Source organism: Pseudophryne corroboree, chromosome 5, assembly GCF_028390025.1.
Source record: "Pseudophryne corroboree isolate aPseCor3 chromosome 5, aPseCor3.hap2, whole genome shotgun sequence".
Taxonomy (NCBI): domain Eukaryota; kingdom Metazoa; phylum Chordata; class Amphibia; order Anura; family Myobatrachidae; genus Pseudophryne; species Pseudophryne corroboree.
Genome location: NC_086448.1, coordinates 803,185,719 through 803,198,279, shown reverse-complemented (window position 1 = coordinate 803,198,279; position 12,561 = coordinate 803,185,719). Strand labels below are relative to the sequence as shown.

The following is a 12,561-nucleotide window of genomic DNA, read 5'->3' as shown; positions in this document are numbered from 1 at the left end:
AGTGTGGGTGGGGGTGGGGGACTGTGTTTGAGAGTTATTTAGGTGCCGCCACTGTGTGCTGCAATAAAATGGTGTTTTGCGGTTCCGTGGGGTGGGGGGGTTTGGCCCCCTCTGTGAAGCACCCACTCTCCTAGCGGGCCACAGTCACACACCAATCCTGATGCCCGATCTGCAATAGTCGGGAGCTCTGCAACTGGCATTAAATCGCTAAAGCAGACTTTTTATTTTATTTTATTTTTTAAATAACTGTTTACCATCAGATCAGCAAATAATTCCACAGGAGGAAGCATACAGACAGTTGGGGATAAACTGGGGAAGAAGTATACATGTTTCAACCAGGCGCGCTTCAACGCTTCAAGAGGGAAGGAGGTCTCCTCCTCTCTAGCCGCCAGCGCTGTAGACTCTGGGTAGTAGGGTCACTAGGGGACCCTAGTGCAGTCCCAGAGTTTAGTGTGCATGTGCAGATCACCAGGAAAATGGCAGTGATTTTCTTACTGTGCATACAAGAAACACTGGGAAAATGGCCGCTGCACCATTTTCCTGGTGACTTATGCACTGAATCAGCTGCTCATCAGCGCCATCTTTGGTGATACTTCCACAATTATATATAACTTAATCACTAAGAATACAATTATGGACAACAGTGCTGGCATTTAAAACTTCCGCCAAATTTATTACTGAGAAATAATAATTTTAAATTTACATTTTGGAATGGTGGCGGCACTATAGAATGGACAGGACAACAAAACAAACACACAGAACCAAACATTGAGGTTCAACTCTTACCCCACTGCAATGAAAGCACACCCACTAAGCCTAAAACTTAAGTTAACAAACTATTGACCTTCCGAGCCACATCCAACCTTGCCCCCAAAGCCGGCCCTAACCAATATGATGCCCTAGGCAAGATTTTGGCTGGTGCCCCCTAGCACCACTGTTGGTTCCGCCTCTGACCTTGCACCTCCTTCCCAGCACCATCACCCCTCACCCATAGCAGTCCTTATTTTGGTGTTTGTACCCCCTATATTTTAAATAGGAACAGTTCGCACATTTGGCCCAGAAAGGGGTGTGTTTTTGCTGGCAAGGGGCATGGCCACACAATAGTAATCCCAATTCCAATTACGCCACACAGTACCACAACTTTATTCACATTTTATCATGCGATAGTGTCCATAATTCATATTACATCCCACAGTAGTATTACTTTACCTTATAAACGTTACTCCTCACAGTAGAGCCCCTTATTCACATTACATCACAATGAATTGCTCCTTATTCACATTACACCACACCCTATTGCTCTTTATTCACATTAGACGACACAGTAGTGACCTTTCTATACGCAACGCCACATAGTAGAGCACCTTATACACATAATGCCACACATTAGTAATGCATTTATACACAATTCCACACAGTAATGCCCCTTACACATGAGACACATTAATGTCCTTATAAACATAATGCGCCTTACACATTATGACAACCTTTATTAATGCCCTTTTACACATAATGAGGGTTATTCCGAGTTGTTCGCTCGTTGCCAATTTTCGCTATGCTGCGATTTGTTGCTAACTACGCATGGTACGCAGAGCGCATGTGCTAAGTTATTTAACACAAAACCTAGTAGATTTGCTGGTGTTCGAGCGACGATTTTCAGTCGTACTGCTGATCGGTGAATGATTGACAGGAAAGGGGCATTTCTGGGTGGTAACTGAGCGTTTTCCGGGAGTGTGCTAAAAAACGCAGGCGTGTCAGGGAAAAACACAGGAGTATCTGGAGAAACGGGGGAGTGGCTGGCAGAACGCAGGGCGTGTTTGTGACGTCAAACCAGGAACTAAACGGACTGAGCTGATCACAATCTAGGAGTAGGTCTGGAGCTACTCAGAAACTGCAAAGAATTATTTAGTAGCAGTTCTGCTAATCTTTCGTTCGTACTGCTAAGCTAAGATACACTCCCAGAGGGCGGCGGCCTAGCGTGTGCAATGCTGCTAAAAGCAGCTAGCGAGCGAACAACTCGGAATGAGGGCCAATGTCCCTTACACATATGCCGCACATTATTAATGCCCTTATACACATAATGACACACATAGTGCCCCCTACACATTTGCTGCACATTATTAGTGCCCCTATACACATAATGACACACATACAGTTGTACCCTGTTACACATATGCCGCACATTATTAATGCCCTTATACACATAATGACACACATAGTGCCCCTTTACACATGTATTGCACATACATTATTAATGCATTTTTACATGACACACATAATGCTCCTTACACATATTCCGAACACTACTGCACAACCAACCCACTTACATGCACACAGCACTCACACTGCCACTAACACTGTGACCTCTGCCTCTGTCTCTGCTTGGATACAGATGTGTCCTCATAAATCTTGCCTCAATGCTAACGTTGGGCACCTTTTTATGAAAATGCATCTTATTTGCATTGCTATGTGGCTAGGTTGCACAAGCAGCTTCTGCTGATTAAACGGATATGCAGCATGCCAATATACTGTGTGAGACTGTGGCTGTATCTGCATATGAAATGCTACATACAGAATATAGGCATGCTGCATATCATTTTAATCAGCAGAAGCTGCTGATGCCCCCAGGCATATCAAAAGCCCTAGGCAATTGCCTAGTTTGCCTATGCCTATGGCCGGCTCTGCTTGCCCCAGACCTAGCATTCCACCAGACGTACCTCGGGACCATAGACAACCTCACAATTCTACAGGAGGGTAATGTTCCTGCTATCAAGTGCAAATCTCAAATGACAATGGAGAGCAGATCAAGAGCCGTCCCAAAGTCAGCAAAATAAAAAACTACACACAAACCACATGCAAACGACACCCAACTAGACAAAAGTGGGGGGACTGGGGAAAAACATAGCCAAGTGGACCTGAGGCAAAAACAAAAACCCCCAAATTAAATGACTACATGCCAATGAAATGCCAATTGGGCCGGGGGAATGAAAGCTAATTGGGCAGGGGGGGAATTAAATTCTTCACACTACAGCGGTATGTCGGCGAGTGGTTAATCCTCCAGTTGACTAAGTTGCAAACTAATAAAATACAGATAAACTTGCACAGATATAACAACGAAAATGCATAAGATGCCGCCGACGCATAGGGGTATATTTACTAAAATTCGTATTTTTCTGAATGAGGTTAAAGTTCAAACACGAATGACATCGAATGTGTAAATTTGCAACTTTTTGAATTTATTACGACTAATTTACTAAGCCTTTCGTATTCTGCATTTTCGTGTTTTCCGATGTCGATGTCATTCGTATTTTTTGGCAGTGTTTTACGGGAGTGAATAGTAAAATACTGCCGAAATTAACACAATGAATCTCGGCCGGATCTGTGAGATCCGTGCAGGGCTTCATTGTGCACCTTTCGTAAAAAAAATAAAAAAAATGTGAAAAATGCCTACCCCCCCCCCCCCCCCCCCCCAAGGAAAACCAGCCTCGGTCTCTTTGAGCCGGTCCTGGTTGACAAAATATGGGGGGGAAAATGACAGGGGTTCCCCCATATTTCATCAACCAGCACCGGGCTCTGCGCCTGGTCCTGGTTCCAAAAATATGGGGGACAAAAAGCGTAGGGGTCCCCCGTATTTTTTAAACCAGCACCGGGCTCCACTAGCCAGGTACATAATGCCACAGCCGGGGGACACTTTTATTGTGGTTCCGGCGGCCCTGGCATTACATACCCAACTAGTCACCCCTGGCCGGGGTACCCTGGAGGAGTGGGAACCCCTTAAATCAAGGGGTCCACCCCTCCAGCCACCCAAGGACCAGGGGTGAAGCCCGAGGCTGTCCCCCCCCATCCAAGGGCGGCGGATGGGGGGCTGATAGCCTTTTGAAACAAATGTGAATATTGTTTTTAGTAGCAGTACTACAAGTCCCAGCAAGCCTCCCCCGCATGCTGGTACTTGGAGCACCACAAGTACCAGCATGCGGTGGAAAACCGGGCCCGCTGGTACCTGTAGTACTACTACTAAAACAATACCCCCCAAAAAACAGGACACACACACCGTGACAGTATAAGTTTATTACATACATGCACACCTCCAAACATACATACTTACCTATGTTCACACGAGGCTTGGTCCTCTTCTCCATGTAGAATCCTCGGGGTACCTGTGAAAAAATTGTACTCACATAATCCAGTGTTGCTGGTGTTCTTTGAATAATCCACGTACTTGGCAAAACAAAAAACGGAAACCCGACCACTCACTGAAAGGGGTCCCATGTTTACACATGGGACCCCTTTCCCCGACTGCTAGGACCCCCCCTGACTCCTGTCAAAGAGGGTCCTTTCGGCCAATCAGTAGCCGTTTTGTTGTATACTTCATACGTTGTCCCTGTGATTTATATTATATAGGCAAGACAACTTGCCAATTTAAAGAGCGGATGACACAACATAGGAGTGCCATAAAACAATCATTGGAGGGGAAGATAATAGATCAACCCGTTGCAAAACACTTTAAGCAATGTGGGCACAATCTATCCACATTAAGGTATAGAATTTTAGAGCAAATACCGTTTACTAAGCGTGGAGGTGATAGAGCTAAACAGCTCTTGCAAAAGGAGGCTCGGTGGATACACCGTCTTAGGACGGTGTCTCCACATGGGCTCAACGAAACATTATCCCTTTCATGTTTTTTATAGGAGTAGGTTTCAATAGGAGATTTCTGTATATAAGTCTTTTTAGATGCAGGCCAGGTATTAATATGGTTTTATTAAGTATTGTTACGGTCAGATGACGATCAGATACTGCTCATGTATTAGAACTATGTATGTCATTGACTAATGGGCTGCCGCTCTTGTTTATGTTTAAGTTTCCATGGTGATGGGAGCACGCAAGCCGGTATGCGCCAGAGACGGGACTCTGTGGTTCGCAGTTGATGACGTAACCGGATGTAGCTACACGGAGTTCCGTGAGCATCTGCACATGTGGTGATTTGAAATTGTTATTTAAGGTAAGAACTAGAAGTCTTGTATTCTGTTTATTGTTGCTTCTGAAGACGGTCAATAAAAACCGAAACGTTAAGCTGGAATAAACGGGGTGGTCTCGTTTATTCACTTGAATAAGTCCCAGGAGTGCCGCCAACTACACTGTTATATTGCTATTTGGCTGTAAAGGGCACCGGGCATGCTGCACCAGTATTGATAACGGAGTGCCGAGGATCTTCTGTGTATATATATATATATATATATATATAAAATCAGCCTATTTTGGTGGGAACTATAGGTACCCATTTTACTACATGTTTAGATTTTACCCCTGAGGAAGTCCTGTCAAAGGACGAAACGTGTGGGTTTTAAAGGTGATTGGGATACCCTGCTTGCATTGGGGAGTCCCTACCACTGAGCTCACACCCTGGGTCGGTTGTTGGCACTTGCTTGTGTACGATGTGAAAATTGTTTTATATAATATTTTTATGCTGGATGTTATAAATAAACATCAGATGTTTTACTAATTCAAGGCTTTGTGCCGTATCTTGGGTGTCAACTTTTTTTTGGTGTGAGGGTGTTTTACAGGAAAACCGCCTGGCTGAGCATAAGCAAGCATTGATCTGGAAACTTCAACATATACCCCCGGTGGAGCTACCAATCAAGTTTTATAGGAATACTTTTGGCCATTTGCTTTTTAACAATTTATGGACTCTATTACAGACAATTACCTGTGACATTTAGCGCCATCTGGTGTTTATTTGTCTACATTTCTATCGCTCCCACTAACAGGGGTTCTACCGTGAGTTTCTGCTACTTGAAGCGTGTGAAAAAAGTTCATTTTTATATATATATATATATATATATATGGCTGTCTTTTCGTATGGGCTCTTGCACAAGGGCCCCAGGAGTATAAGGGCCCTAGGCCGATAGCTGAGGGTCCCCTCTTTCCAGGGGTACCGGATTTTTGAAAATCAGCCCTGGGGTACCGGAAATATCAGACTTTAAAGAAGTGGTCCCAATCCGAGCCTGTTAATTGCTCTTCCCAGCCAGATATCTCGGGATATGAGGTAAATCCAAACTCTGGGACTCTCCCCTTTTGGTGGACACTGGCAGCTTGTCTCTACTATGCCCAGAACCAGAGATATCAGGCTTCCAGCAGCTGGTCTCTGCTCCAGCTCCAATCGCCTAATATGCAGTTTTAGATGTTCGTTGGTGGATTGCTCTGGCTCCTGAACTCTGATCCCCAAGTCCCCAGAACCTCTGGAAAGGTGGGACTCTCTAGTTTTTTATCCCATTCAAAGCTAAGAAATATATTTCAGGAACTTCAGATATCTGCAGCCAATCAAGCTGCCCTCCCACCGGAAAATGATAAATATTAAGCCCACTCCACTATCCATCTCTCCCCTATGTATTAACCACCCCCTACTACCCTGGAAGTCATGTACCAGGGCTCCTTCAATCAGCCCAATGCCCTATTCTACAGTTTCGTGTTCTCCCTCCCGCCCCATCTCCCACCATCTGTGCAGTAAAGGAATAATTAGCAGAAATTACTGCTCCAGGTCCTACATGCTGAGCGGAAGATAGAACACCCCGTACCGCCCGCGGGTCATCAAAGCTGCCGCTGATAGCACCCTCCACCCCTACCACTGGAGGATGGGTAGGTGGCCCAGTGCATTGCTGTGCCCAGGGGCCTACACTGCTGTTAAGATGGCCCTGTATGTATATATACATATATATATATATATATATATATATATATATATATATATATATACATACATACATACATACACACACACACACACATACATACATACATACATACATACATACATACATACATATAATAGTGTGGGTCACTTTCAATTAACATTATTCGACTCCCTTTTCTTTATCATTTAATCACAGGAAGTGATGTAATTAATCAATCCACAACTACACCAGGTATATATATAGGTGATATGTCCCACTCTCACATTGGGGGTCATTCCAACCTGTTCGCACACAGCGGTTTGTCGCTGCGGTGCGTACGGGTCTGGAATGCGAATGCGCTGCGGCCGCACTGTGCACGCGCGCCGTTGCCCTACGAAGAAAGCGGTCGCAGAGCCGACCGCAAGAAGATTGCGGTCACCAGACCGTTTGGAGCTGTTTTCAAGGAGCGGTGGAGAAAACGCAGGCGTGTCCAGGAGAACGGTGGGCGGATGTCTGACGTCAAAGCCGGCCCCAGCATCGCACAGATCGTCGCACAGGGTAAGTAGGTCCAGGCCTAGTCTTGTCCTGCTTGAAATTTTTTTTAGCTTAGCAGGGCTGCACAAGCGATCGCAGCCCTGCTAAGCTAAAATACACTCCCCCATAGGCGTGGACTAGTTGATCGCAGCAGCAGCAAAAAGTTGCTACATGAGATCAACTCGGAATGACCACCATTACCCCTTGATGAAGTCCAGTTGGACAAAACGCGTTGGTTGACACCTGATGTAACCCTTCTTCTCAAGTTAAGCAATTTGTACCTTTTGTTATTATTTATATACTTTTTTTATCTTGTTGCTTCTTAGTTGTATTTTTTTCATATATATATATATATATATATATATATATATATATATATATCATAGACGTAGTTTTTAGCTCTGTATAATTTTAGTGTTGCATGTTTTGTGAATTGAAAACTTTGTATATGTTTTTTATAAAACATGTTGAGTCTTCCTATATCAAGGTTTTTCTAAAAAAATAATAATATATATATATATATATATACACACACACACACACACACAAACACACAGTATATATAATTCCCCTTTTAAATCGCCCCAATAATGTTCCTGAGCTGCGATCTTGTACTAAATATTACGCTGTGTATAAGTTATTTGATCATGACATGAAACCCAAGACTCCATGCTTTCATTTCCAGCACCGGGGTCATTGCTCAATTCATAACCCGACACTTTCTTCCACCCTATTTATCCGCTCTCCTCTTCACCAACACATTGATATTCATTATTCTGAGGCTACAATAGGGAGCTGTGATGCTGGAATCCCGTTAGGATGAAAATTCATGTTTAATAAAGACAAACTGGGGAGATCTAACCAGCAAGAGGATAAATTAAATCAATATAACATAGGTGAATAACGTATGAGGATCAGAGAGGTCAAGAGCCTGCAACGCGAAGATGAAACGGTGGAAACTGCTCTTTGAGATCAGAGGAGGAGAGAAAAAGGAAAGTTTAAGAAGAAAGAAAAAAAGGAGGAGATGAGGAGTCGGAAAATGAGATGCAAGGTGACATGCTGACAAAGGTAGAAGTCACGAGACTGTAACACTTTGTGAGAAGCTGAAAGTGAAAGATGGAATGTGGCGAGGGTAACAGATGGCAAACAGCTGGATCACATTGATTCCAGGAGCCATTGAGACAGAAATAACAATAAAACCTAATCAGATGGAGATCAATGTCAAAGGATCACTTGACCGAGTTAGCAGCCTGGCTTGTACAAAATCAAGTCATGGCCACTTCACCCTCCGCCGCGCACGCCTCTCAGGCCACTCCGTGATAACGCTTCATTTTCCTTTCTCATCTCCTAAATTATAGGTCTTGTTTTCTCCACTTACAGTTTCAGTTATTACGTTCCTTAGAAGAAAGGACCCTTACTCTCTGCAGATAAAAGGAAACTTGCCCGGTGCCACCTAGAGAGACAGGCAGCCACATTTCAAAGCATTGTCCTCCTAAAACAGGCCTGGCCAACCTGTGGCTCTCCAGCTGTTGTGAAACTACAAGTCCCAACATGCCTTGCCACAGTTTTGCCATGAGGTAATGCTAAAACTGTGGCAGGGTATGCTGGGATGTGTAGTTTTACAGGAGCTGGAGAGCCACAGGTTGGCCAGGCCTGTTTTAGGAGGACAATGCTTTGAAATGTGGCTGCCTGTCTCTCTAGGTGGCACCGGGCAAGTTTCCTTTTATCTGCAGAGAGTAAGGGTTGGCCAGGCCTGTCCTAAAACATAAAAACAAAACCTGTGTACCGCCCCTGGGCAATACAGAAGGAACAAACCCAGAACAGCAGTAACCGCGCGATGAAGCAACTGTCTTGTTGGCACATCATGCCACTTCCACTGACCACAGTACACTTCTGTAGTTTCCCTGTGATGAGGGGGGATGCGGTCAAAATCGCAGCAGCTGGGTTCCAACGGTCAGTAGACAGACAGCGTCATCCCGGTGGCATGACGCGAGTCCACGCCCCCTGACTCACGGCACATCCCCGTGAGCCGCTTTGCCTGTCCCCCCCTGAAGTGTCTGTTGCAAGGGAAGCGGGGGGGGGGGGGGGGTTGTCGCGAGTCCACAACCCCGACTCACAGCACACCGTCGTGCACTGTGTCCATGTGCCCCCTTCTGCGCGCACACACGTTTACAAATGCCAGGGCCGATTCGGAGCCCCAGTCCGTCCCTGCTGCGGGGGATAGGGCTAGGCCGCGTGGGTGGGGGAGGCTAGGCTGTGGGAGGAGGATGTTAGGGTTAGGCTGCGGGAGGGGTACGTTAGGGTTAGGATTAGAGGTAAGGCAAAAATGCCGCTGTGGGTCTTCTGATTGTCAGGACCCAGACTGCCCGGATTTCTTACCCAATCCACTTTGGGGGCTATACATGATTATTTGCGAAATCCCCGTGCAAATCATGAATGGATCTAACTGACCGCGATTTGCGTTGTTGGGACGGCTCCAAAACACAGCTACCCTGTAAAGTATTAACGCTACCACTTTCGCTGCTTATACTAGTATGCACTGCTGGGTTTCATCACGCATGCGCAGTGCACAGCTGTAGGCGGGCAACCCATGCCACCTCCCGGGGAACAAGGCGTAGGGTGCTGCCCAAATGGAACTCCTCTTCTACTGCTTTGGGGGAAGGGGGTGTCTGGAACGGCACCATGAAGCCTAGGGGGGCAATAGGAAGGGCTAGCATGTGAAGTGACTGTGCCCACCTACCTGGCTGCTTGCTCCCAGGTCCCCTGTTTATGTTGTGACATCGCATGTTCTGCGGCGGCCAGGCAGTGTAGGCCGGCAAGTTCCCTGCTACGGCCCTGGTGCACTACTCACACAGTCAATCTCTTCTGCGTTACTCCATTGCTGAATGTGTACATTATTTAAAACTGTGCAAATCATACGGACGCTGCCGTTTCCACATATTTAACATACCCATTCACGTTGATAAACAGACCTTCTTGGGAGGCAACGGATCACTCCACTTGATGACACTCCGCGCCGTTGTTTAATCTGTGCTTAGAGATTAGTATGAATTGTCTTTACTGCCCCCTGCAGTCTGAGCAAATATCAGCACATCTCTGTTTTCTTAACGCTTTTTAGGCCCGATTCAGAAATGCAGCTGCAAGTGCGATTTTCTCTGCAACGCGACTACTGACCTCATGAAGCTGCCGCTGAGAAATGAGATGCCCACCAGAGCTACTGCAACTCATTTGTAATTGTGCGCACATACGCAGCCTATACGCAAAAACAAGGAACAATGGGCTTAAGGGTAGCCCTATGGCTACGCAGACTATACCCGGAAGTAGTCACATAGGCGACCTGTTTTTGTACATTAGGGCTTACAGTGAACGTCAGATACACACCTCGAAAATGGACAAACACTCCCTGCTAACACCCCCAAATAAACGGTCACTTCCTGTCAATCACTTTGTGATGGAATCGGGTTTGTAGCGGCAACTTGATACATGCGCAGTCTGACGCAGACTCCTCAGGAGCCATAGCTACACCCGCCTCCTATGTGCCGTCACATGACTTGATGTTACACGTGTCAGCACGGAGGAAGCGCTGGGGTGCTACGTGGTACAGCCCGACAGCAGCAGCTGCACCTGATTAGACCCGCAGCAGCGGCCAGCGCAGTGTAAAAGGAGCAGGCCGCATACAGACACATCCATCGGTTTATGTAAGATTAAATCAGTGGCGCACTCCACAGGCCGGCGCCCCTAGGCAGCCGCCAAAAGCAGGCCCTGATTACATTTCTACATCAGGTAAATAGAGGCAAAAAACAAATCTACAATAAAGACAATGAGTAATAATGGCTAGCAAAGGGTACAGCTTTATTTATTTATTTAAAAAAGCTGACGGGCCCCATACACAGTGCCGCCATCTTGCCCCAAAAATCTAACAGAAGGCAAAAGGGCCCATATACATCAGCAAACACAATTTATTGCGTCACAGATCCTGAGATTTATTTCCCCAGATTTATTTTTTATTACAATCCATCTGACTTGCCCATACATTGCAGATATAGTTCAGTGATTTGCAGATCATTTTCAGTTAAGCAGATCGGTCAATCTTAAAAGACTCATCGGTCGGCAGATCTGCAGATTGTTACCCAGGGGCGGATCCAGAAGAAAATGATAGGGGGGGCACCATGGAAGGGGCAAGTACGTTTGCGTGCGGCTTCAGTGCATGTGAGGTGGCGCTTCTTATACAATGCCCACAGTTGTAGCCCTCATTATGAAATGTCCACTGTACTGGTAGTGCCCCTTATATAGACCCCATAGTAGTGGTGTCCTTTATGCAATGCCTGTATTGCTCCCAGTAGTAATGTTGCCTGTAGTAATGCCCCCAGTGGTAATGCCCCTGCAGTGATGACCCCAGTAGTTTACCTCCCCCCTTTAGTTTAGCCTCCCAGTGGTAATGCCCCCACTAGTTTAGCCACAAGTAGTAATGCCCCCCTGTAGTTTGCCCCATTGTAGTTTAGCCACTGTAGTTATGCCCCCCTTATAGTTTAGCCTCCAGTAGTAATGCCCCCAGTAGTTTGGCCCCTGTAGTTATGCCCCCAGTAGTTTGGCCCCCCTGTAGTTTAGCCCCCAAATAGTAATGCCCCTGTAGTTTAGCCCCCAAGTAGTAATGCCCCTGTAGTTAAGCCGCCAGTAGTAATGCCCTCCTGTAGTATGCCCCCAGTAGTTAGCACCTTTGTAGTTGGCCCCCAGTAATAATGTCCCCCAGTAGCTTGCCCCCAGTAGATGCCCCCCAGTAGTTTGCCCCCAGTAGATGTCCCCCAGTAATAATGTCCCCCAGTAGCTTGCCCCCAGTAGATGTCCCCCAGTAATAATGTCCTCCAGTAGTTTGCCCCCAGTAGTAATGCCCCCTAGGACTTTGCCCCCAATAGATGACCCCCCAGTAGTAATGCCCCCAGTAGATACCCCCCAGTAATAATGCCCCCAGTAGCTGCCCCCAATAGATGACCCCCCCAGTAGTAATGCCCCAAGTAGATGCCCCTCAGTAATAATGCCCCCAGTAAAAATGTCCCCCATTAGGTGCCCCCAATAGATGACCCCCCAGTAGTAATGCCCCCTGTAAGTGCCCCCCAGTAATAATGCCCCCAGTTATAATGCCCCCAGTAGTAATCCCCCCCCCCCAGTAGTAATGCCCCTTGTTGATGCCCCCCCAGTAGTAATGTCCCCCCGTAGTTTTCCCCCAGGAGATGCCCCCGCTGCATTAAGGAAGAAAAAAACATAATACTTACAGAGCCCCGTTCCCGCGCCGCTGCAGTCCTCCTCCTGGCTGGCGTCCTCTCCTCAGTACTATGAGAGAGACGTCATGACTGACGTCTCT

At 46.5% G+C, this 12,561-nt stretch overlaps 1 protein-coding gene and 1 long non-coding RNA gene across 3 annotated transcripts in view; one reads left to right on the top strand and one right to left on the bottom strand.

Annotated features, from left to right (window-relative positions):
- SAMD12 (sterile alpha motif domain containing 12) overlaps window positions 1–12,561 on the bottom strand; it is an 890,943-nt gene that overhangs the window by 632,588 nt on the left and 245,794 nt on the right. The gene's annotated exons all lie outside the window — the stretch shown is intronic.
- The window catches only part of LOC134929490 (uncharacterized), a 43,912-nt gene that overhangs the window by 401 nt on the left and 30,950 nt on the right, over window positions 1–12,561 (top strand). Inside the window, exon 2 of the long non-coding RNA XR_010178588.1 lies at window positions 4,859–4,999. This is a non-coding gene — a long non-coding RNA (uncharacterized LOC134929490). The remainder of the gene's footprint in view (window positions 1–4,858; window positions 5,000–12,561) is intronic.